The sequence below is a fragment of the Mya arenaria genome, chromosome 11, assembly GCF_026914265.1.
Source record: "Mya arenaria isolate MELC-2E11 chromosome 11, ASM2691426v1".
Taxonomy (NCBI): Eukaryota; Metazoa; Mollusca; class Bivalvia; order Myida; family Myidae; genus Mya; species Mya arenaria.
The window spans coordinates 29,345,267-29,368,191 of NC_069132.1; the positions used below are offsets into that span (position 1 = coordinate 29,345,267).

At 35.6% G+C, this 22,925-nt stretch overlaps 1 long non-coding RNA gene across 1 annotated transcript; it reads left to right on the top strand.

Annotated features, from left to right (window-relative positions):
* The first annotated feature begins 15,347 nt into the window (after positions 1 to 15,347).
* Positions 15,348 to 16,541, top strand: LOC128207760 (uncharacterized). Its single transcript, XR_008256760.1, has 3 exons — positions 15,348 to 15,423; positions 15,818 to 15,930; positions 16,303 to 16,541. It is a non-coding gene; the product is annotated as an uncharacterized LOC128207760 (long non-coding RNA).
* Positions 16,542 to 22,925: the final 6,384 nt, after the last annotated feature.

Genomic DNA, 22,925 nt, shown 5'->3' on the forward strand with positions numbered 1-22,925 from the left:
CAGACAGCTACATTTTAGATCACTTGTTTCTAAATGAGGCAATAACAGACTTAAATAACAGTTCAGAATTCTTTCAAACATTTGATTTGAATAGAGATGCTTGTGAAAATAATGTTGATGTTTGTGAAAACTTGTACAATGATGAATTGTTACAGTTTACATTCCGAATGACAGCCTTGAAGGGCATGCTGTTGAGGGAGCTGATGTTAATAGTTAAGGATGTTGTGGTGTTGATTAGGGTGATGCTGAGAGCTGTGATGTTGAAGGGAGTGTTATGGATAGTAATGTTGTTGATGGGAATAATGTTGGTGGGAATGCTGTTGATGGGGTTGATGGCAATGATGTTGATGGGGGAGGTTTTAATGGTTATGATGCTGATGGCAATGATGTTGATGGGGGAGGTGTTAATTGTTATGATGCTGATGTGGTTGATGGCAATGATGTTGACGGGAGAGGTGTTAATGGTTATGCTACTGATGTGGTTGATGACAATGATGTTGATGGGGGAGGTGTTAATTGTTATGATGCTGATGTGGTTGATGGCAATGATGTGGATGGGGGAGGTGTTAATGGTTATGATGCTGATGTGGTTGATGGCAATGATGTTGATGGGGGAGGTGTTAATGGTTATGATGCTGAGTTGGTTGATGGGGGAGAATTTAATGGTTATGATGCTGATGTGGTTGATGTTAATGGTTATGATTTTGATGTGGTTGATGGCAATGCTGTTGATGGGGTTGATGTTAATGGTTATGATGCTGATGTGGTTGATGGGGGAGATGTTAATGGTTATGATGCTGATATGGTTGGTGGCAATGATGTTGATGGGGTTGATGTTAATGGTTATGATGTTAATGAGGTTGATGGCAATGCTGTCGATTAGGGAGATGGTAATGGTTATGATGCTGATGTGGTTGAAGGCAATGATACTGATTGGGGAGATGTTTATGGTTATGATGCTGATGTGGTTCATGGCAATGATGTTGATTGGGGAGGTGTTAATGGTTATTATGCTGATGTGGTTGAAGGCAATGATGTCGATTAGGGAGATGGTGATGGTTAGGATGCTGATGTGGTTGGTGGCAATGCTGTTAATGTGGGTAATGTTAATGATTATGATGCTGATTGGGGTGATGGCAATGATGCCTATGTTGATGATGATGGTGTTTTTTTTAGAAAGATGTACCATTGACTTATATTGTTGACAAAGGGGAAATTTCATTAGCCAATGAATGTCAAAGCCCATTTTAAAAACTGACCAATGTAATAACCAGATTTATTGAGCTTGCGCATAAGGCCAATCATTCCAGATGTCCACCACCCCTTTTCCCTCCTACTCCCACATGACACTGCAGTGTCAAAGTCCAGGGTAGTCATCGCAAATAAGAAAACCTTATTTGTTTTGTATTAATGCTTGAAACACGTGCATTCCACACATTGTATAGTCTGAAAATAGTTATCAAAGTCATCCGAAAAAGAAAGTTAATTGATTTTTCTTCTTTTACTTGGTGTAAGGCTGCTTTGACTAAAACATATTTTCTGGCAATGTCTTTAAGTGTTTTTGAACCAGTTGAGTAGAGCTCATAGAACAAGTGATCTTTGTATATTAATAAGAACTTCCCCTGTATGGAAACAAACCAAATATTTGAAAACAATGGTCAATATTGTCATTATTAGATTCCTTCGAAGGTCATTTTTTCTGATATATTCCAAATGATTTTCGCTCATTTTTTTAAATGAAATTTAATTGGATAGTCAGATGGAATTATCAAGAAATTTTTGTCAGTTATATGGGATGAGGTTATAAGGTAAAGAATATAAAATAAATATACATTATTTCAAAATTGAATGATAGTTATGAAAGTGTGCTTTATAGCATTGCGAAAATGATGTTAATTATAGTTGTTTTTGAAGTTATGTTTAAATCATGAATCTTTGCTTTGTTAAAGCTTAAACATTGTTGTTAAATTTTAGACACAGATGAACAAAATCTTGTTGTGCAAGTTAAATACTTGAGTGATTAAATGTTCAAAAATAATAGTCATGTTGTGTTATGTTCTGATTTATGCTTCATTATTTTACAGCTCATACAGACTGACCCTTTCCCAATATTTAAGTGTAAAGTTAGACCTCTATTCAACTCGAATTATAAGCAATTTCAAAAGTGATGCACTACTTTGGTTGTAACAATTATCATATAATAAAAGTTGTCCATTATCTTGTTAGTTATAAACCATATATCTCATTGATAATAAAATAGACAAAAAGTGCTACAGAGTTGCATAAATATATTTTCTCAAATTGAAATAATATCAGGTGGAAAACTGTCGTAAGTCAAGTTACGACAGTGTTGCATAAACATATACTTTGATGAAATCTGACTTTTGAGGTGGAAAACTGTAGTAAGTCATATTTCCATCAAGTTTTTTCCTTCTCCTGAACAATTTTGAAAAATGGAGTTACGACAGTATTGCATTGAGCCCTCGATATTTGCTCTTTATATCAGTTGAAATAAGAGGTGAATAACAATTTTGACAAACTTTGAAGGCCACAAAAACATTATCTTTTTTTCCCAAATGAAACCCTTTCGAATGATTTCAAAATATTTTGAGTTCATCAGACATCCTTAATTCACATATTGGAGGGCAAATAAAAGAACATACCGTATTCACAGTTTTGTGTAACCGTCCAACTAAGCGTTTCATTTGGTGTGAAAAACGATGCATCATTTGAACCTGCCGTCTAGAGAGGTGTCTTGATCCCAACTGAAAATTTAAATAAAATTATCCTTTAAAACAAAGAGCACAAGTATGTATTATGTGATGCACAATGTAACTATAAGCACAAGTATGTATTAATATGTGATGCACAGTGTAACTATAAGCACAAGTATGTATTAATATGTGATCCACAATGTAACTATAAGCACAAGTATGTATTAATATGTGATGCACAATGTAACTATAAGCACAAGTATGTATTAAGTGATGCACAATGTAACAATAAGCACAAGTATGTATTATGTGATGCACAATGTAACTATAAGCACAAGTATGTATTAATATGTGATGCACAGTGTAACTATAAGCACAAGTATGTATTAATATGTGATCCACAATGTAACTATAAGCACAAGTATGTATTAATATGTGATCCACAATGTAACTATAAGCACAAGTATGTATTAATATGTGATGCACAGTGTAACTATAAGCACAAGTATGTATTAATATGTGATCCACAATGTAACTATAAGCACAAGTATGTATTAATATGTGATCCACAATGTAACTATAAGCACAAGTATGTATTAATATGTGATGCACAATGTAACTATAAGCACAAGTATGTATTAATATGTGATGCACAGTGTAACTATAAGCACAAGTATGTATTAATATGTGATCCACAATGTAACTTTAAGCACAAGTATTTATTATGTGATCCACAATGTAACTATAAGCACAAGTATGTATTAAGTGATGCACAATGTAACAATAAGCACAAGTATGTATTATGTGATCCACAGTGTAAGTATAAGCACAAGTATGTATTATGTGATCCACAGTGTAAGTGATATGTAACTATAAGCACAAGTATGTATTATGTGATCCACAGTGTAAGTATAAGCACAAGTATGTATTATGTGATGCACAGTGTAAGTGATATGTAACTATAAGCACAAGTATGTATTATGTGATTCACAATGTAACTATAAGCACAAGTATGTATTATGTGATCCACAGTGTAAGTATAAGCACAAGTATGTATTATGTGATGCACAATGTAAGTGATATGTAACTATTATAAGCACAAGTATGTACTATGTGATGCACAATGTAACTATAAGCACAAGTATGTATTATGTGATGCACAGTGTAAGTGATATGTAACTATAAGCACAAGTATGTATTATGTGATCCACAATGTAAGTATAAGCACAAGTATGTACTATGTGATGCACAATGTAACTATAAGCAAAAGTATGAACTATGTGATGCACGGTGTAACTATAAGCACAAGTATGTATTAATATGTGATGCACAGTGTAACTATAAGCACAAGTGTGAACTATGTGATGCACAGTGTAACTATAAGCACAAGTATGTGTTATGTGATGCACAATGTAACTATAAGCACAAGTATGTATTATGTGATTCACAATGTAAGTATAAGCACAAGTATGTACTATGTGATGCACAATGTAACTATAAGCACACGTATGTATTATGTGATTCACAATGTAACTATAAGCACAAGTATGTATTATGTGATGCACAATGCAACTATAAGCACAAGTATGTACTATGTGATGCACAATGTAAGTATAAGCACAAGTATGTATTATGTGATTCACAATGTAACTATAAGCACAAGTATGGTTTAAGTGATGCACAATGTAAGTATAAGCACAAGTATGTGTTATGTGATGCACAATGTAAGTATAAGCACAAGTATGAACTATGTGATGCACAGTGTAACTATAAGCACAAGTATGTATTAATATGTGATGCACAGTGTAACTATAAGCACAAGTGTGAACTATGTGATACACAGTGTAACTATAAGCACAAGTATGTATTATGTGATGCACAATGCAACTATAAGCACAAGTATGTACTATGTGATGCACAATGTAAGTATAAGCACAAGTATGTATTATGTGATTCACAATGTATCTATAAGCACAAGTATGGTTTAAGTGATGCACAATGTAAGTATAAGCACAAGTATGTGTTATGTGATGCACAATGTAAGTATAAGCACAAGTATGTATTATGTGATCCACAGTGTAAGTGATATGTAAGTATAAGCACAAGTATGTATTATGTGATCCACAATGTAAGTATAAGCACAAGTATGTATTATTCCACAATGTAAGTATAAGCACAAGTTTGTATTATGTGATGCACAATTTAAGTATAAGCACAAGTATGTATTATGTAATCCACAATGTAAGGCCAGAGTTTTTATATCTTTAGATTTACGGGAGCGCCGTACCTAAATATTGCAAAACCCAAATAAAAATAAAATTCATTTTCGTAGTTTTATTTTTATTTTTTCCGACGAACGTTGCTCCAAGGTTAAGAAAAAAATAAAATTAGTGTTCTATAACCCATATCTCAGAACCAAATGGTGTACCAATTGTCATTCATTATCGGTCTTTTTCCTGCACAAACCACGTAAACCAGTCGAAAATACGCGGGGAAACAGAACAGGTACCCGTTACCATAACAACGTCTTGTCAAAAGTGAAAGTACTTTTTGTCATACCCCTTATTTCTCACAATTTCTGCAGCTATATAGAAATGTTTTACTACAAAAACGTTCAGATGTTTATGTTTCATTATTTAAATCAAACCGTGGTGAACTTAGAGCGTGTTTATTGTGATTTTTTTGTAGATTCAGTATGTTGTTCGCGTTTCGTGGAATGATTGCGAAACTTCCAGTCAAAATAAGGAGACAGGAATTAGAAGGATATTTTTCAGGACTGATTCTTTGAAACATATAACACTTGTAAAATTTATCTTAATGCTCCCGAATTTTCTTTGGTGAAGTACATAAATGTAGATTTTGACTGTCTGTGTATCCGTAAGCCCTGTCAAACTTTGAAGTGAAGAGGAATTTCCATCAGGGCTTCTACTTTTTTTGGTTATATTTTCTATATAAAAACCACATCACGGTAAATTGTCACGGTGCTATTTCGTTAAAGACAGAAAAACACATTTGACCTCCTTATTATACCGTGTCTGAAACTGTGTTCAATGTTTGATTACTTCACAATGGGAAGGATACGCTTATATTGTGGGCAAAAGGTTAGAATTGGCCATTTAAACTTCTTTATTACACTGACATGTTTCATACAAGAGGGCCATGATGGCCCTAAATCGCTCACCTGAGTAAAAGAGTTTAACCTTTGTTATTAATATAGCTTGTTTCTCAAAGAATATTGAACAAGAGCTGTCAAAGTATGTGACAAATGCCCCCCAATGTGACATTGATCTATGAACAAGTACATAAAAAGTTGATCTTGCCTTTATGTGTCAAATACATATTGCAAGTTATATTAAATTGCCTCTGAGCATAGAAAAAAAACAACAATCATACTAAATGACAGCCAACACTCTTTATGTCCTCATATTCAGCATTCCATTGTGAATAAACACTTAGTGTATCTTTCACCTTAGAGGTAGGGACATGGGTCTTGCACATGACACGTTGTCGTGGTATGTCGAAAACATATGGCAAGTCATTTTAAAATCTGTCCATATAAGAGTAAGTCACAGCGCGGACACGACAGCCTATATTTTTCTTCAGGTTGCCATGGCAACCAGAGTTCTGCATGGAATTAATTTTTTTGAACAATTTTGAAAAAGCACCAACCAAGGATCATTCCTATGAAGTTTCATCAAAATTGTCCAAGCGGTTTAGGAGAAGAAGATGATTGTAACCAATTGTTGACACTTTTCCTTTAGGTTGCCATGTCAACCAGAGCTCTACATGGAATTAATTTCTTTGATCAATTTTGAAAAAACACCAACCAAGGATCATTCCTATGAAGTTTCATCAAAATTGTCCAAGCGGTTTAGGAGAAGAAGATGATTGTAACCAATTGTTGACACTTTTCCTTTAGGTTGCCATGTCAACCAGAGCTCTACATGGAATTAATTTCTTTGAACAATTTTGAAAAAACACCAACCAAGGATCATTCCTATGATGTTTCATCAAAATTGTTAAAGCGGTTTAGGAGAAGAAGATGATTATAACCAATTGTTGACATTTTCCTTTAGCTTGCCATGGCAACCGGGCCAAACAAAATTATGTGAACAAATTTAAGAGAGGTCCATGCAAGGACACTTCAAACCAAATTTGCTGAAGATCTATCAAGGGGTTCATGCGAAGAAAATGTTAAGTTTTTTTACTAATTTTAGCTCTGGTGGCCCTTAAAAGGGGCCAAACAAAATTATTTGAAAAGACCTGACAGAGGCCCATGCTAGGATGCTTCAGACTTGAAGATCCATCAAGCAGTTAATAAGATCAAGTTGTTTAAAGGTTTTTCTATTTTTTGCTCTGGTGACCCCTAAAAGGGGCCAAACAAAACCATTTGAACAAAGTTGAGAGAGGACCATGTAAGGATGCTACATATCAAGTATGGAGTCATTCTGACCTTTACTTTCAGAGGAAAAGATGTTTAAGTGACAAGACAATGTAAAAACAAATGACCCCTGAGCAAGGCCAATTTGACCCCGGGACAATAATTTGAATACCTTTGGTGTAGGTCCACTAGGTAACACTATATACCAAATATGAAAGCTCTAGGTCTTATATTTTAGAGAAGAGGATTTTTAAAGTTTTATTATAAACGACTATATAAAAATATTGAAAACCTAAGCCTATGAACACGGGGCGTGGCCAATTTTGACCCCAGGGCTAAAGTTTGAACAATCTTAATAGTGGTCCGATAAACAATGCTTCATACTAAATATCTAAGGCCTTCGCCTTTTGGTTTCGGAGAAGAAGATTTAATAAGTTTTCATCATATACATATATAAGGAAACCCATGACCGCCCGGGTGGGGCCATTTTTTGACCCCAAGGCCAAAGATTGAACAATATTGGTACAAGTCAACTAGATGATATATCATGCCAAATATCTAAGCTCTTGTCACTACTTGATTTTACGTGTGTATCTATATATGTATATTTGTTATTAATTGTTGTATGTGGCCCATATTGAAAATTGGTATGTGTACTAAATATGTTATCCAGTTTAAATTAAGACGTTACTTGTCTTTGTGAGTTCGGAGAAGATTTTTTAAGTTTTCACTATAACACATATAGAGAAAACCCATCAGCCCCGGGGTGTGGCCAATTTTGACCCCAGGGCCTTAATTTGAACAAACTTTGTAGAGGTCCACTAGACGATGAATCATGCCAAATATCTAAGCTCTAAGCCACTAAGTTCAGAGGAGATGATTTTTGAAGTTTTCACTATAAACATATAGAGAATACCCTAACCCCCCCGGGCGGGGCCAATTTTGACCCCAAGGCCATTATTTGAACAATCTTTGTAGAGGTCCACTACACGATGAATCAAGCCTAATATCTAAGCTCTAAGCAACGTAAGTTCAGAGGAGATTTTTGATTTTTTTTAATATAAACATATAGAGAAAACCCATGACCACCCAGGGGCGGGGCCAATTTTGACCACAGGGCCATAATTTGAACCATCTTTGTAGAGGTCCACCAGACGATGAATCATGCCAAATATCTAAGCTCTAGTCCAAGTAAGTTAAGAGGAGAAGATTTTTGAAGTTTTAACTATAAACATATCAAGTATACCCATGACCCCCGGGGCGGGGCCAATTTTGACCCCAAGGCCATAATTTGAACAATCTTTGTAGAGGTCCACCAGACGATGAATCATGCCAAATATCTAAGCTCTAATCCAAGTAAGTTCAAAGGAGAAGATTTTTGAAGTTTTCACTACAAACATATAGAGAAAACCCATGACCCCCCGGGGCGGGGCCAATTTTGACCCTAAGGCCATAATTTGAACAATCTTTGTAAAGGTCCACTAGACGATGAATCATGCCAAATATCTAAGCTCTAGTCCAAGTAAGTTCAGAGGAGAAGATTTTTGAAGTTTTAACTGTAAACATATAGAGCATACCCATGACCCCCCGGGGCGGGGCCAATTTTGACCCCAGGGCCATTATTTGAACAATCTTTGTAGAGGTCCACCAGACGATGAATCATGCCAAATATCTAAGCTCTAGTCCAAGTAAGTTCAGAGGAGAAGATTTTTGAAGTTTTCACTACAAACATATAGAGAAAACCCATGACCCCCGGGGCGGGGCCAATTTTGACCCTAAGGCCATAATTTGAACAATCTTTGTAAAGGTCCACTAGACGATGAATCATGCCAAATATCTAAGCTCTAGTCCAAGTAAGTTCAGAGGAGAAGATTTTTGAAGTTTTCACTATAAACATATAGAGAAAACCCATGACCCCCCGGGGCGGGGCCAATTTTGACCCAAGGGCCATAATTTGAACAATCTTGGTAGAGGACTATTTGGTGATCCTACCTACCATATATCAACGGCCTAAGCCTTGTGGTTTGGGAGAAGAAGATTTTTAAAGTTTTTCCTTTCCATTGCCATGGCAATCAGAGTTCTGCATGGAATTCAATTCTTTGAACAATTTTCAAAGGGGACCACCCAAGGAACATTCCTGTGAAGTTTGGATGAAATTGGCTAAGCGGTTTATGAGGAGATGTCGTTTAAAGTAAAAGTTTCAGACGGACGGACGCCGGACAAATTGTGATCTCAAAAGCTCACCTTGTCACTATGTGACAGGTGAGCTAAAAATCCATGGGTTGATAATATATGCACCTCATATGCATAGATGCATTCGAACAAATATATACAATTAATTTCAATGAGCGCTTGAACTCACAGTGTTGAGGTCAATATTTTCAGTCATTAAAAGGATCTTTTAATTATGCTTTTGAAACTTTGTGGTGATCTATCACCCTTTTTTCAGCCTATGAAATAGCTGACACAAGTAAGGTGTGTTTTGTTTTCATGATATAAGAAGATTTAAAAAATAAAAAAAAATCGGAGAAAAATCCGTTTTATTTTTATTTATTTCTCCTTTGGGACATTTTATGCATTTTATTTTTATTTTTATTTCCTCCTCCTTACCCAACTTTTTGAAAAATCTCCTGTAAATCTAAAGATAAAGAACTCTGGCCTAAGTATTAGCACAAGTATGTATTATGTGATGCACAATGTAAGTATAAGCACAAGTATTAGGGGGTTCAGTTGTGCGACGTCAAAGATGTAATTGACGTTAAAAAAATTTAAAAATGGATTTATATTTTTGTTAACTGCAAACGATTGCCTAATATTTTCATGACATATTTTACATTTCCACAAAGACTTAAATTTCTGCTTATTTTCTATATAAATAAACTAACTTAGACTTAACAAACACAACCTCGTAAAGCAATGTTACTATTCGCCTTTGTATCTGAAGACCAATTTAAACAGTCACGAATTACACGCGTCTTACGATAGGCAGGGTACCTGCTCATCATTTCCGGAGATGCTTACTGGTGTTTGGTGAAATCGAAAGTAATGAAACAAAAGTACAAATCCTGCCCTTGAAAAAATGTTTTGAACAGAAATAGAATTTTTACACATGAGGACGCTCACGTAAAAAGAAGAAAACAACAGATGTTTTGACAGGTAAATGTATCATTTTTCTTGTTTGTTCACTCTATTTTGCAAATTTCTGACATTTTTCTGTCTAGAAACATGATTCTGAAATATATTGATGCTTACAGTTAATCGGGAATTAATTTCTTTTAGGTACATGAGGAAACTTAATATGACGTTCAGTTGAGCAGTATTTCGGACGTTCACGGCCTATCCGAATATCTTTCATTGTTGGAGGCAGATCGTGTTTGTAAGTTTCATTCAATTCATTATTTAAATACTTGTTTATCCTAATAAATAGTTTTTTGTTCGTTTTTTAGCTAAAACATAAAAAAAAAATTTTTTTGGAACAAATCCAAATGTAATCTGATTGTATTTGTTTTTTTCTGAGGCTTATTGTTTGTTTCTAAATAAGATCAGTGTAATATTTAAAATGCTAAAGCACTTTTTATTTTATGAATGGTGTAGTACACAAACTACTATCATTATGACATTCTTATATTTTATCATTTAAAAAAAATTATGATCAGTTTGACTTGGCCATCTTATCATTCCAACCATACAATCATTATAAACCAGTAGGCTGGATTTTTGGGGTTTATATAATATTTTTTATTTGTTTATATATACACATACATTGTGTTCTCTACTGTTTTATTTCATTTCAATTGAAATACTGAGCATTTCTTACATAGTGGAACACATGTAGCAAGTGATTTTAAAATCTGTCCATACAAGGGAAAGTAACAGCCCAGACATGACAACCTATACTCTATGTCCTTATATGCAGCACTCCATTGTGAATAAACACTAAGTGTGACCTTGATCTTTGAGGTAGGGACACGGGTTTTGCACGCGACACGTCGTCTTGGTATGTGGAACACATGTGGCAAGTTATTTTAAAATCTGTCCATACAAGGGAAAGTTACAGCCCGGACACGACAACCTATACTCTATGTCTGTATATGCAGCACTCCATTGTAAAGAAACACTAAGTGTGACCTTGACCTTTGAGGCAGGGACACGGGTCTTGCACGTGACACGTCGTCTTGGTATGTGGAACACATGTGGCAAGTTATTTTAAAATCTGTCCATACAAGGGAAAGTTACAGCCCGGACACGACAACCTATACTCTATGTCCTTATATGCAGCACTCCATTGTGAATAAACACTAAGTGTGACCTTGACCTTTGATGCAGGGACACGGGTCTTGCACGCGACACGTTGTCTTGGTATGTGGAACACATGTGGCAAGTTATTTTAAAATCTGTCCATACAAGAGAAAGTTACAGCCCGGACACGACAACCTATACTTTATGTCCTTATGTGCAGCACTCCATTGTGAATAAACACTAAGTGTGACCTTGACCTTTGAGGAAGGGACATGGGTCTTGCACGCGACACGTCGTCTTGGTATGTGGAACACATTTGGCAAGTTATTTTAAAATCTGTCCATACAAGGGAAAGTTACAGCCCGGACACGACAACCTATACTCTATGTCTGTATATGCAGCACTCCATTGTGAATAAACACTAAGTGTGACCTTGACCATTGAGGCAGGGACACGGGTCTTGCAGGCGACACGTCGTCTTGGTATGTGGAACACATGTGGCAAGTTATTTTAAAATCTGTCCAAACAAGCGAAAGTTACAGCCCGGACTCAACAACCTATACTCTATGTCCTTATATGCAGCACTACATTGTGAATAAACACTAAGTGTGACTTTGACCTTTGAGGTAGGGACACGGGTCTTGCACGCGACACGTCGTCTTGGTATGTGGAACACATGTGGCAAGTTATTTTAAAATCTGTCCATACAAGGGAAAGTTACAGCCCGGACACGACAACCTATACTCTATGTCCTTAGATGCAGCACTCCATTGTGAATAAACACTAAGTGTGACCTTGACCTTTGAGGTAGGGACACGGGTCTTGCACGCGACACGACGTCTTGGTATTTGGAACACACGTTGCAAGTTATTTTAAAATCTGTCCATACAAGAGAAAGTTACAGCCCGGACACGACAACCTATACTCTATGTCCTTATATGCAGCACTCCATTGTGAATAAACACTAAGTGTGACCTTGACCTTTGAGGTAGGGACACTAGTCTTGCACACGACACGTCGTCTTGGTATGTGGAACACATGTGGCAAGTTATCTTAAAATCTGTCCATACAAGGGAAAGTTACAGAGCGGGACGGACGGACGGACAGGCGGAAGGACGGTGCGATTTTAATATGCCCACCTTTGGGGGCATAATAAAACCAAACAATGATGGAATAGCAATTTATTTTTAGATTAAATATCATTTTAAAAGTGATCAAGATTTACATACTCCATGTCACCAGGTGAAGGGTGATTTACTGTGTATATTATGAACATTTTGCGAGCATGAACCGAAACATTTGGTTAATGTGTACTTTGGCAGATGCTTAGGTTTGAACCAAACATTATCCATGCCAAGTTTGAAGCTACATTATAAACCACTTGTATGTGTAAAAGCTAGGGATGCAAACGAATATTCGAATATTCAAATATTCAATCGAACATTTGATATTCGAATGTCAAATCGGTATTCGAATAGTCGATGTTTTTTGTTTGATAAAAAATAAACCTTTTGCCTACCACTGTGCTGTTTGTTGTATATACTTGCTTGTCTTGTTTTTACAACAATTGATCCCTAATGCCAGAGGCGTGAACATAGATGACACTATACACGCGTCATATGTTAATAAGAAACATATCATCGGAGACTATAATCAGTACCAGTAATTCTTTGAAAACTGTTTATTAGACAAGTGACATCAAACTAGTTTCAATTGTTTTCGGTAAATTTTAATGACCATGCTAATAAAGGATATACGAAATCGGCCACCAAAGTGGTGTCATGGCTGCCAATTAAGCCATGCAATGTAGCTCAAATCGCCGTAATGATATGCATTTGCTAGTTATGTGCTCTGAACTGTTTCCCACGTTTCCATATAACGTCTGTGCTTTGTTATGTAACTGTACAGAATAGTGTTTTCGGACATTGTTGTACAATAGATTCAGGGTTATTTTCGTGTTATAATTGAACTTCCAAGTATGTTTTTTATAGTTTTATAGTAGAGATCAATTCTAGAACGAGGCTGCTCATCCTACAGACGACCATCCGTTGATGCATCATGACATTCAACCGGGAATTTACGATCATGGCCTTGTTTACAATGTGAATGCTGTTGAATTGAACTTTGTTTTTTTGTTCATAATATTTTGGTTTTTGTTTGATTCATTTTCTAAAAATGGGGAATTTCAGTGGCTAATTCTGTGAAAAATCAGCATTTGTAGCGTGTAGCCGCTATGACAATGGCCCGGGCTACAGAAGTGTATAACATTTCTTAAATATTCATTTTGGTAATCAAATATTCGAATATCAATTTTGCCATTCGTTTGCATCCCTAGTAAAAACCATGTATTCCTGTGTAGTTTGCAATAAATAGCAAAAAATGAGAAATAGTATTCTGTCTGTGAAAAATGCTCATAATTATTTTCTAATTTCTTTGTAGCTTGTGCTTGCTATTTGCACTTCAGTTGACGTTTTCTACTATAATTTTCAATGCCATAATAGTAGTTGTCTTTGTGAGCCTGAAATGATTAATTTTATAAAATATTTCATTTCATAGATTTTGTAGCAGGAATGCAGTTGTTGTACTGTTTGTGAATTTGTTAGATGTCCATTGGTTGCCACTGTGAGCATGTTCTGTGATTCAGAGTCATAAGGTAGTATTTTACTGCTTTGATTTAATAAAGCAGCTAAAAATATGCTAACAAGTGAATGCAAACATGTAGCTGCAACTTGAATATATCTATCAATGTGGTTAATGTTTTGTATGCAGCATAACAAGTGACAATTATAACATATGGAAATTTGTCATTCCAATAGCTATACATTGAATTGTTTTCGAACAATGAAAGGGAGCACATCTAGTTGTCGTACATGTTGGTCAGTCTATCTGTACTTCCTTAAGTCTGTTCTGCATGATCCAACAGTTGGAACTAAATAATCAAACAGTTCACCATTAGCGTCAGAGCCTCATATACTATAAGTATCTATCATGTGTTTCCGGTACGGATCGAAAAATCCGACCCGAGGGCACGTGCCCAAGGGTCGGATTTTTCAATCCAGACCGGAAAAACATGAATTATATTTTTTCTTGCATATCTAAATTTATCAATTTGTGGAAAAAATGACGTTGAAAACGAAATTTTGTACAATTACACTAAAAAGCGCGTGCGGTATGCAAGAATTAACAGTAGTGGATGAAACTCAAGCTGCGAAAGTTAAAAGATTATGGAATTAATAATGAACACATGTACTAATATCCCGTACGAAAAAATCAGGCGTAAACCAGCTGGTTGGGACACGGAAACCAGGCGGAAACCAACTGGTTTTCTGTATTACGTGTGCTTTACATGTCTAAAGGAGCAGGACACGTAAAACGAACCCAAAACCAGGCGTAAAATATCCCGATATGAAGACACGTAAATTCAAACCAGGCGTAACTTTTCGAAACCAGGCGTAAAGTTGGACTTAGACATTTTCGCAATAAGCAAAAGGCGTAAATTGCGACATGGAATATTTTTGGTTCCATACTAGGCATTAAATATAATACTTTGACATTTTTCTGTTGCCAAAGCTTAAAAAGGAGTGTGCAAAAATAAGCTGTGCTTTAAATATTTTTTGTTTTAACTCTATATCTTTTTAACAGGAATACAGTTAGAAATTGATAATAAAATTGACTTTTTGTAGAGGATATTATAGATGAAACTGGAAAATAATTGAAAAATACTTATCTCCAGTATATAAGCAACTTGCCTTAGAATTGCTATTTAAAACTAATTATTTTATAGTAAAATTCAAATTTCTAACTCTTTTTTATTTGACTCATGATTTATTTTGATAAAAAGTTTAATACTGCTAAATGTTCTCAAAATTTCTCTCTCTATGAGTCCAGTTGTATCACACCCTGGGCTTATCAGTTCAATCAAAGGTAAGGCAGAAAGCTTCTTGGAGAGTTTTATCTAAGCCAATCAGCATCAGGTTAACATTCATCTGCGTAGGAAATTCAAATGTATGGAGAAGAATCATATGTAAACATGGCGGTTTCTGAAGCTCATTTTGTGTGGATCAACCTTTTCCCTAATCATTTAAAAAGGTAAGAACAGATTCAACATATTTCTTTTATAAAATTCCACAGTAAAAAGAACATAAATAAATATGGTAAGTGATTAAGTATCATATTCTTGCAGTTCTTTATCTGACAGCATTTAAACATTTTGAGTTTAATAATTGCTCAGTGAGGACAGTGAACCTCCATTAACACAAATTGGATCACTGGGATGCTTTGAAGCCTCATGATTGTAATACAGTGTGTGTAATTATATGAATATATGCACAAGTTCTAATACTTGAAAGTTAGTATAATTAAGCTGCAATAAACTTCATATATACTCTTCTTTATAATTGAGCCCCCATAAGTTATCATTGATGATTATGTGGGTGTGTATGTATGTATGTATGTGCATTATGTCATTATTTTAATACTATAGATGGCCAATGTTGTGTCTGTGGCAAAGATGAGAATCCTGTTACCAAACAAGATAGGATGGGGAAAGTGGGAAAGCTAAAGAAAATAATGGTTGCGTCCCTGCTCAACCACATGGTGGGTTGCTGTATTATCTGCTATTACATTTAATTTTAACTTTCCAACTTTATTCTTTTTATGAATATAAACCCATGTAGTCATGAAGTAGAACTATGAATTTTTTTATAACAATAATATTCCTTATTTATGTAATTAGCTTATAATATACCATGGCAATAAGACATTTGTGCATAATAGGGGAATCAATGTATGAAGGGTTACAGTTTTAGAAAAGTTTATAAAAAGTATATTCTTCTAATAATACTGCAATGGGTTGCATGTAACAACATATATTTCTTATAGATATGTAAAACCATTGCCTTTTTGTTGACTACAACATTTGATCAATGTTTCATTGCAGTGAAATAAAAAGTGATCTGATATTTACAGATGACTGTTACAAAAGCAATGCTGAATGACCTACTAGACAGAAAACAAGGACCAAGCTGAAAATCATATGAGCATCACCATTCACAGGCGGGATTCAGTGACTGTGGAGAAAGTGAAATATAAACATTCTCCTGGTGATAGTAACATAAGCCTGTGTTTATATTGGTAACAGGTCTTATTTTCAAGAATCATGATAGTAATAAATAACATGTACCTGAACACTTATAATAGATATATGATACTGCACAGGAAATGCATTATGCTCAAATCAGTTACTGTGAAAAATTTATACATTCAAGTATTAAATCAATAAAATTCATTGCTTTATGATTTAACATTTTACATCGTTCTGTTTGTATGTATAAGTAGACCTTACATGGATAATATGTTTTAACCTAGCTTTTTACGCCTGGATTTTTTTACGCCTGGTTTCATTTTTACGCCTGGAAATATTTTTACGCCTGGTTTTATTTTACGCCTGGATTTATTTTTACGCCTGATTTCATCAAATTTACGCCTGGTTTTAAAGACCAGCTCATTTGCATAATTCGCCGTATTACGCCAGGTTTCCACCTGGTTTTCTATCCAAAACCAACTGATTTTTGGTGAAAAACCAGCTGGTTTCCTGCTCTGATTCCGCCTGGTTTACGCCTGGTTTACGTGTCTTAACCAGGCGACTCTTTTCGTACAGGATCTCTAAGTGTTTGCATTAATATCTATATTCAAGTCTTGATATGTTGTTGAAAATACATTCAAAAAGTTCATTTGAATTTTAGCACACATATTTCTAGTTTCTTGCAAAAAGGTTAACTTTGCCATAACATAATAACAGTTTAACAAGATACTATGCTTATGATTTATTTTATTTTTAGCTCGACTATTCGAAGAATAAGGAGAGCTATCCTAGTCACCCGAGCGTCGGCGTTGGCATAACCACTTAGGTTAAAGTTTGCGTACCACCTCGAATATTTTCGAACTCCATTGACATAAATTATGGCCTTGAAACTTTATACACTTGTTCACCATCATGCCCCCAACCTGTACACAGGAGGAGGTAACTCTATCAAGCATTTTGACAAAATGATGCCCCTTTTTCTACTTAGAATTTACGATTAAGTTTGCGTACCACCTCAAATATTTTCAAATTCCATTGACATCTGGCTTTGAAACTTTGCCGCTTGTTCACCATCATGCCCCCAACCTGCACACAGGAGGAGGTAAATCTATCAAGCATTTTGACAAAATGATGCCCCTTTTTCGACTTAAAATTTACGTTAAAGTTTGCGTACCACCTCAAATATTTTCAAAGACCATTGACATCTGGCTTTGAAACTTTCCACGCTTGTTCACCAACTCCCAACCTGTACACAGGAGGAGGTCACTGTATCAAGCATTTTGACAGAATTATGCCCCTTTTTGACTTAAAATTTACGTTAAAGTTTGCGTACCACCTCAAATATTTTCAAAGTCCATTGACATAGATCTGGCTTTGAAACTTCGCACACTTGTTCACAATCATGCCCCATACCTGTACACTGGAGGAGGTCACTGTATCAAGCATTTTGACAGAATTATGCCACTTTTTCTTTTTCGACTTAGAATTACGCTAAAGTTTGCGTACCAATCACTGAGAATAGTCGAGCGCGCTGTCTACTGACAGCTCTTGTCTTTTATTATACAGTTCTACTGACTACTGAGAGTGTCTAAGATGAACATAATTATAAAGATGCAATTGCAGAGCTGAAGATAAGATTTCCAGGCCTGAAAGCCAGAGACACTGACCCAGCTGAAAGTAAAGACTCTTGGCATTGAACAGATAAAGAAAACCAAGAGAAGGGATAAAAAACATTAAAAAAATTGCTTCTAGCTGCTATGTTTGGATTTGAACAACAAAGGATAAGAACATTAGTGCAGATGTCATTGATCAGATACCCAGAGTTCAAAATTTAGTCTTCCTTATAAAAAAACAGAGATAATTGGACTATCAGGGATATGATTGACCTGGCAGCTGTAGGGCTGAAACCATGGGTTCTTGGGGGTACTCTGGGGTCAAAAGCACACTGCTGTATAAGGAAAACTGGCTATTTAGAAGCTCTTTTGAAGGTTCTTCTGACTTCAAATTTGAAGCAAACTGGAATATCAACACTTACAACCTATATAAACATTTTAAATCAGCTAAAAAAACTAGAACTCCGCGAGTCGGATGTGTCGCCTGACGAATTATTTACTGTCGACATTATAGCTGTTAGATTGGCATTTTATTCATTTATAGACAATGATGTTGCCATTTAACTTTCAAGTGTAGGTGGCATTTGAACTGAAGGTAACAACGTTAAGCCAGGAACAAGCAATTGGTTTTATAAGCAAAAATGAGCACAATAAATACTGAAGTCAACTGCGATCCCCTTCAATAAGATCTATCTATCTATAAAGTTTCAAGTTGATAACTCTTTTAGTCGAGAAATGCCCCGGACAAAATTTAAGCTTGAAAATTAACAAAGGGCAATAACTCTAAACATATAGATGCAAGAGTTATGGTTTTTGTGCACTGCACTTTCCCTCAATCAGATATACCTACGGAATAAGTTTCAGGTTGATACCTTCTATAGTTTACGAGATATGCCACGGACAAAACCTAAGCATGAAAATTAACAAAGGGCAATAACTCTAAAAATATGGCAGCAAGAGTTACGGTTCTTGTGCAATGCACTTGCCCTCAATGAGATCTATCTAGCTATGAATTTTCAAGTTGATACCTCTTATATTCTTTAAGATATGCCCCGGACAAAACTTTAAGCATGAAAATTAACAAAGGGCAATAACTCTAAACATATAGATGCAAGAGTTACTGTTATTGTGCACTGCACTTTCCCTCAATCAGATATACCTACAGAATAAATTTCAGGTTGATACCTCCTATAGTTTACGAGATATGCCCCGGACAAAACGTAAGCAAGAAAATTAACAAAGGGCAATAACTTTAAAACTAAGAAAGCAAGAGTTACTGTTATTGTGCACTGCACTTGCCCTCAATGAGATCTATCTAGCTATGAAGTTTCAAGTTGATACCTCTAATATTCTTCAAGATATGCCCCGGACAAAACTTTAAGCATGAAAATTAACAAAGGGCAATAACTTTAAAACTAAGAAAGCAAGAGTTACTGTTATTGTGCACTGCACTTGCCCTCCATGAGATCTATCTACATATGAAGTTTCAAGTTGATAACTCTTATATTCTACAAGATATGCCCCGGACAAAACTTTAAGCATGAAAATTAACAAAGGGCAATAACTCTAAACATATAGATGCAAGAGTTACGGGTTTTGTGCACTGCACTTGCCCTCAATTAGATCTATCTACATATGAAATTTCAAGTTGATACCACTAATAGTTTAGGAGATATACCCCGGACAAGCGAAAATGGGACGCGGACGCCGCCACCGCCGACAAAAGTAACCCCTATATGTCGTCTTTTCAGGCGACACAAAAATGGCGGGGGGGGGGGGGGGGGGGCTGGGGCCATTAGATCCGCGGACAAATCACATCCCTGACTATGGACTAATGAAAGTGAATTTCTTAAAAAATGCCTGTTGTCACACTGCTCTTTTTACTAGGATACGTGCAACAGAAAACACCGACACCATTCATTAGCGTGTCCAGTTACATCAGGATGTAAAAGTTCTTAAGCCAATTGTATGCTTGAAAACTCAGCATGGTTTGCTTTCTTTTTCTGCATTTAAAAAAAAAACTATTTATGTGACACAACATTACAAATTATAACAAAGCAAATGTTTACAACAAAAAATGGTTCCATTTATAGTGGAATGTCTTCGTTACATCACCAAATTTTGAAATAAATTGAAGGCTCATAATTTTTTTGTGTGTGAAGTGCTTTACTTTATCTTAGGAGGTATTGAAGAAGGGACAAAGACAAATGCAGTTACATATTAAAGAATTTAATCAACTCTTCATAAACTAGAACTCCGCGAGTCGGAAGTGTCGCCTGAAGAATTATTTACTGTCTACATTATAGCTGTTAGATTGGCATTTTATTCATTTATAGACAATGATGTTGCCATTTAACTTTCAAGTGTAGGTGCCATTTGATAGTTTACGAGATATGCCACGGACAAAACCTAAGCAAGAAAATAAACAAAGGGCAATAACTCTAAAAATATGGCAGCAAGAGTAACGGTTCTTGTGCACTGCACTTGCCCTCAATGAGATCTATCTAGCTATGAAGTTTCAAGTTGATACCTCTTATATTCTTCAAGATATGCCCCGGACAAAACTAACAAAGGGCAATAACTCTAAAAATATGGCAGCAAGAGTTACGGTTCTTGTGCACTGCACTTTCCCTCAATGAGATCTATCTATCTATGAAGTTTCAAGTTGATACCTCCTATATTCTTCAAGATATGCCCCGGACAAAACTTTAAGCATGAAAATTAACAAAGGGCAATAACTCTAAACATATAAATGCAAGAGTTATGTTTTTTGTGCACTGCACTTTCCCTCAATCAGATATACCTACGGAATAAGTTTCAGGTTGATACCTCCTATAGTTTACGAGATATGCCACGGACAAAACGTAAGCAAGAAAATTAACAAAGGGCAATAACTCTAAAAATATGGCAGCAAGAGTAACGGTTCTTGTGCACTGCACTTGCCCTCAATGAGATCTATCTAGCTATGAAGTTTCAAGTTGATACCTCTAATATTCTTCAAGATATGCCCCGGACAAAACTTTAAGCATGAAAATTAACAAAGGGCAATAACTTTAAAACTAAGAAAGCAAGAGTTACTGTTATTGTGCACTGCACTTGCCCTCCATGAGATCTATCTACATATGAAGTTTCAAGTTGATAACTCTTATATTCTACAAGATATGCCCCGGACAAAACTTTAAGCATGAAAAATAACAAAGGGCAATAACTCTAAAAATATGGAAGCAAGAGTAACAGTTCTTGTGCACTGCACTTGCCCTCAATTAGATCTATCTACATATGAAATTTCAAGTTGATACCACTAATAGTTTAGGAGATATACCCCGGACAAGTGAAAATGGGACGCGGACGCCGCCGCCGCCACCGCCGCCGACAAAAGTAACCCCTATATGTCGTCTTTTCAGGCGACACAAAAACTAAATATGTGGACACCATGCCATTTTTGATCTAACTAAATAGCTGGACAGTGAATTCTTCCTCATATAGCAAGTGCCTGTTGAAATCCGTCAGGTACTGCACTTTCATCTAACTTTCTATCACATATATGGGGGTCCAGTTTACTTGTGTTGCCAGGGGTTGGGGAAGGGTGCTGGTCAGGTTTGAGTGGGGTTGGTTGTTTCTGCTAACCTCTTTTGTCAGGGTGTGTGTGTGTGTGGGGGGGGGGGGGGGGTTGGAGGGGGAGGCAGGTGGTGTTCCTGTTAACTGAACTGCTGTATATGGTGTTAATAAAAGGATTTTTCAAATCAAATGGGAGTTGGTAAGATGGTGTCTAAGGAAAAACATCCAGTGATTTTTTTTCAAAATAATTTTACTGCCTGTGCCACACGGTCATTTTATTTATAAAAGGTTTAATTATCTGCTTAACTGATATTTTATGCCTTAAAACGGACTATTTCTACAACATGCAAGACAGCAATTGACAAGCTTGTCTGACTTTTTTTTATCTTCTTATAACATTTACCGGTAAGATTAATATGAAGACTGAGAAATGCATTTTTGAATTAAAAAAATTACTCACGACAACATGTTTAAATTGGTTGTTAATTGTGTGTCCGTGTATTTGAAGTTAATTTTTGCACTCAAAATCTCATTATTCATTATTTATAACTAAACATTTGAGTACAAAACATTGAAAACTTAAAACACACATAGATAAATTTCCTTTGAGGCTGTGAAACTGCTGTTGTTTACTGAATACCATACTCCATTGAATATGGCAATAATTGTTCAATGAAATGCAAAATTATAAACTTAACAGGTTTGAATTCTAAGTAAAAAGAACTTCAGGAAAAAGGGGGGAAAAAGTTTTATTTAAAGAAAAACTGGCATTTTTTTTGGGGGGGGGGGGGGGGGGGAATGCAGGCTTTTTGACTAGGAAAAGGGCTGAATAGGCCGATATTTGGCCCTAAAATTAGCGCAAAAAATAATATTGGGTCACCTGAGGCATCCCAAATTCACATAAAAGCATCGCATACATGTTTACCTTCAATGTCTTTAAAGACAATATTGTTGACTAGAAAACAAGCCTAAGAAGATGAAATAGTTTAATGAAGTTATTTAAGGAATGAATTGCGGAATTGATGTCATTATCAGGGTATGAACGCAATTGGGCTGGTTAAGCGTGTAGGACTCCACGCATACTTTAACCAGCCCAAATGCGTTTATATCCCCGATAAAATGACATCAATTATGCAATTCATTACTTATATTTACACCAATAGTTTATTATTTCATTCAACATTGTTAAAAAATACTTTATTTCATTTTTATTTTTTTACAGTAATTCTTTCTCACCCATTCTTTAAATAGTATGACCCTTTGTAACCGGAAACAGTTTATCAAATGACTTCACAATAATGCGGGAAAAAGTCAATCACTTCAAATAACTTTTTAAA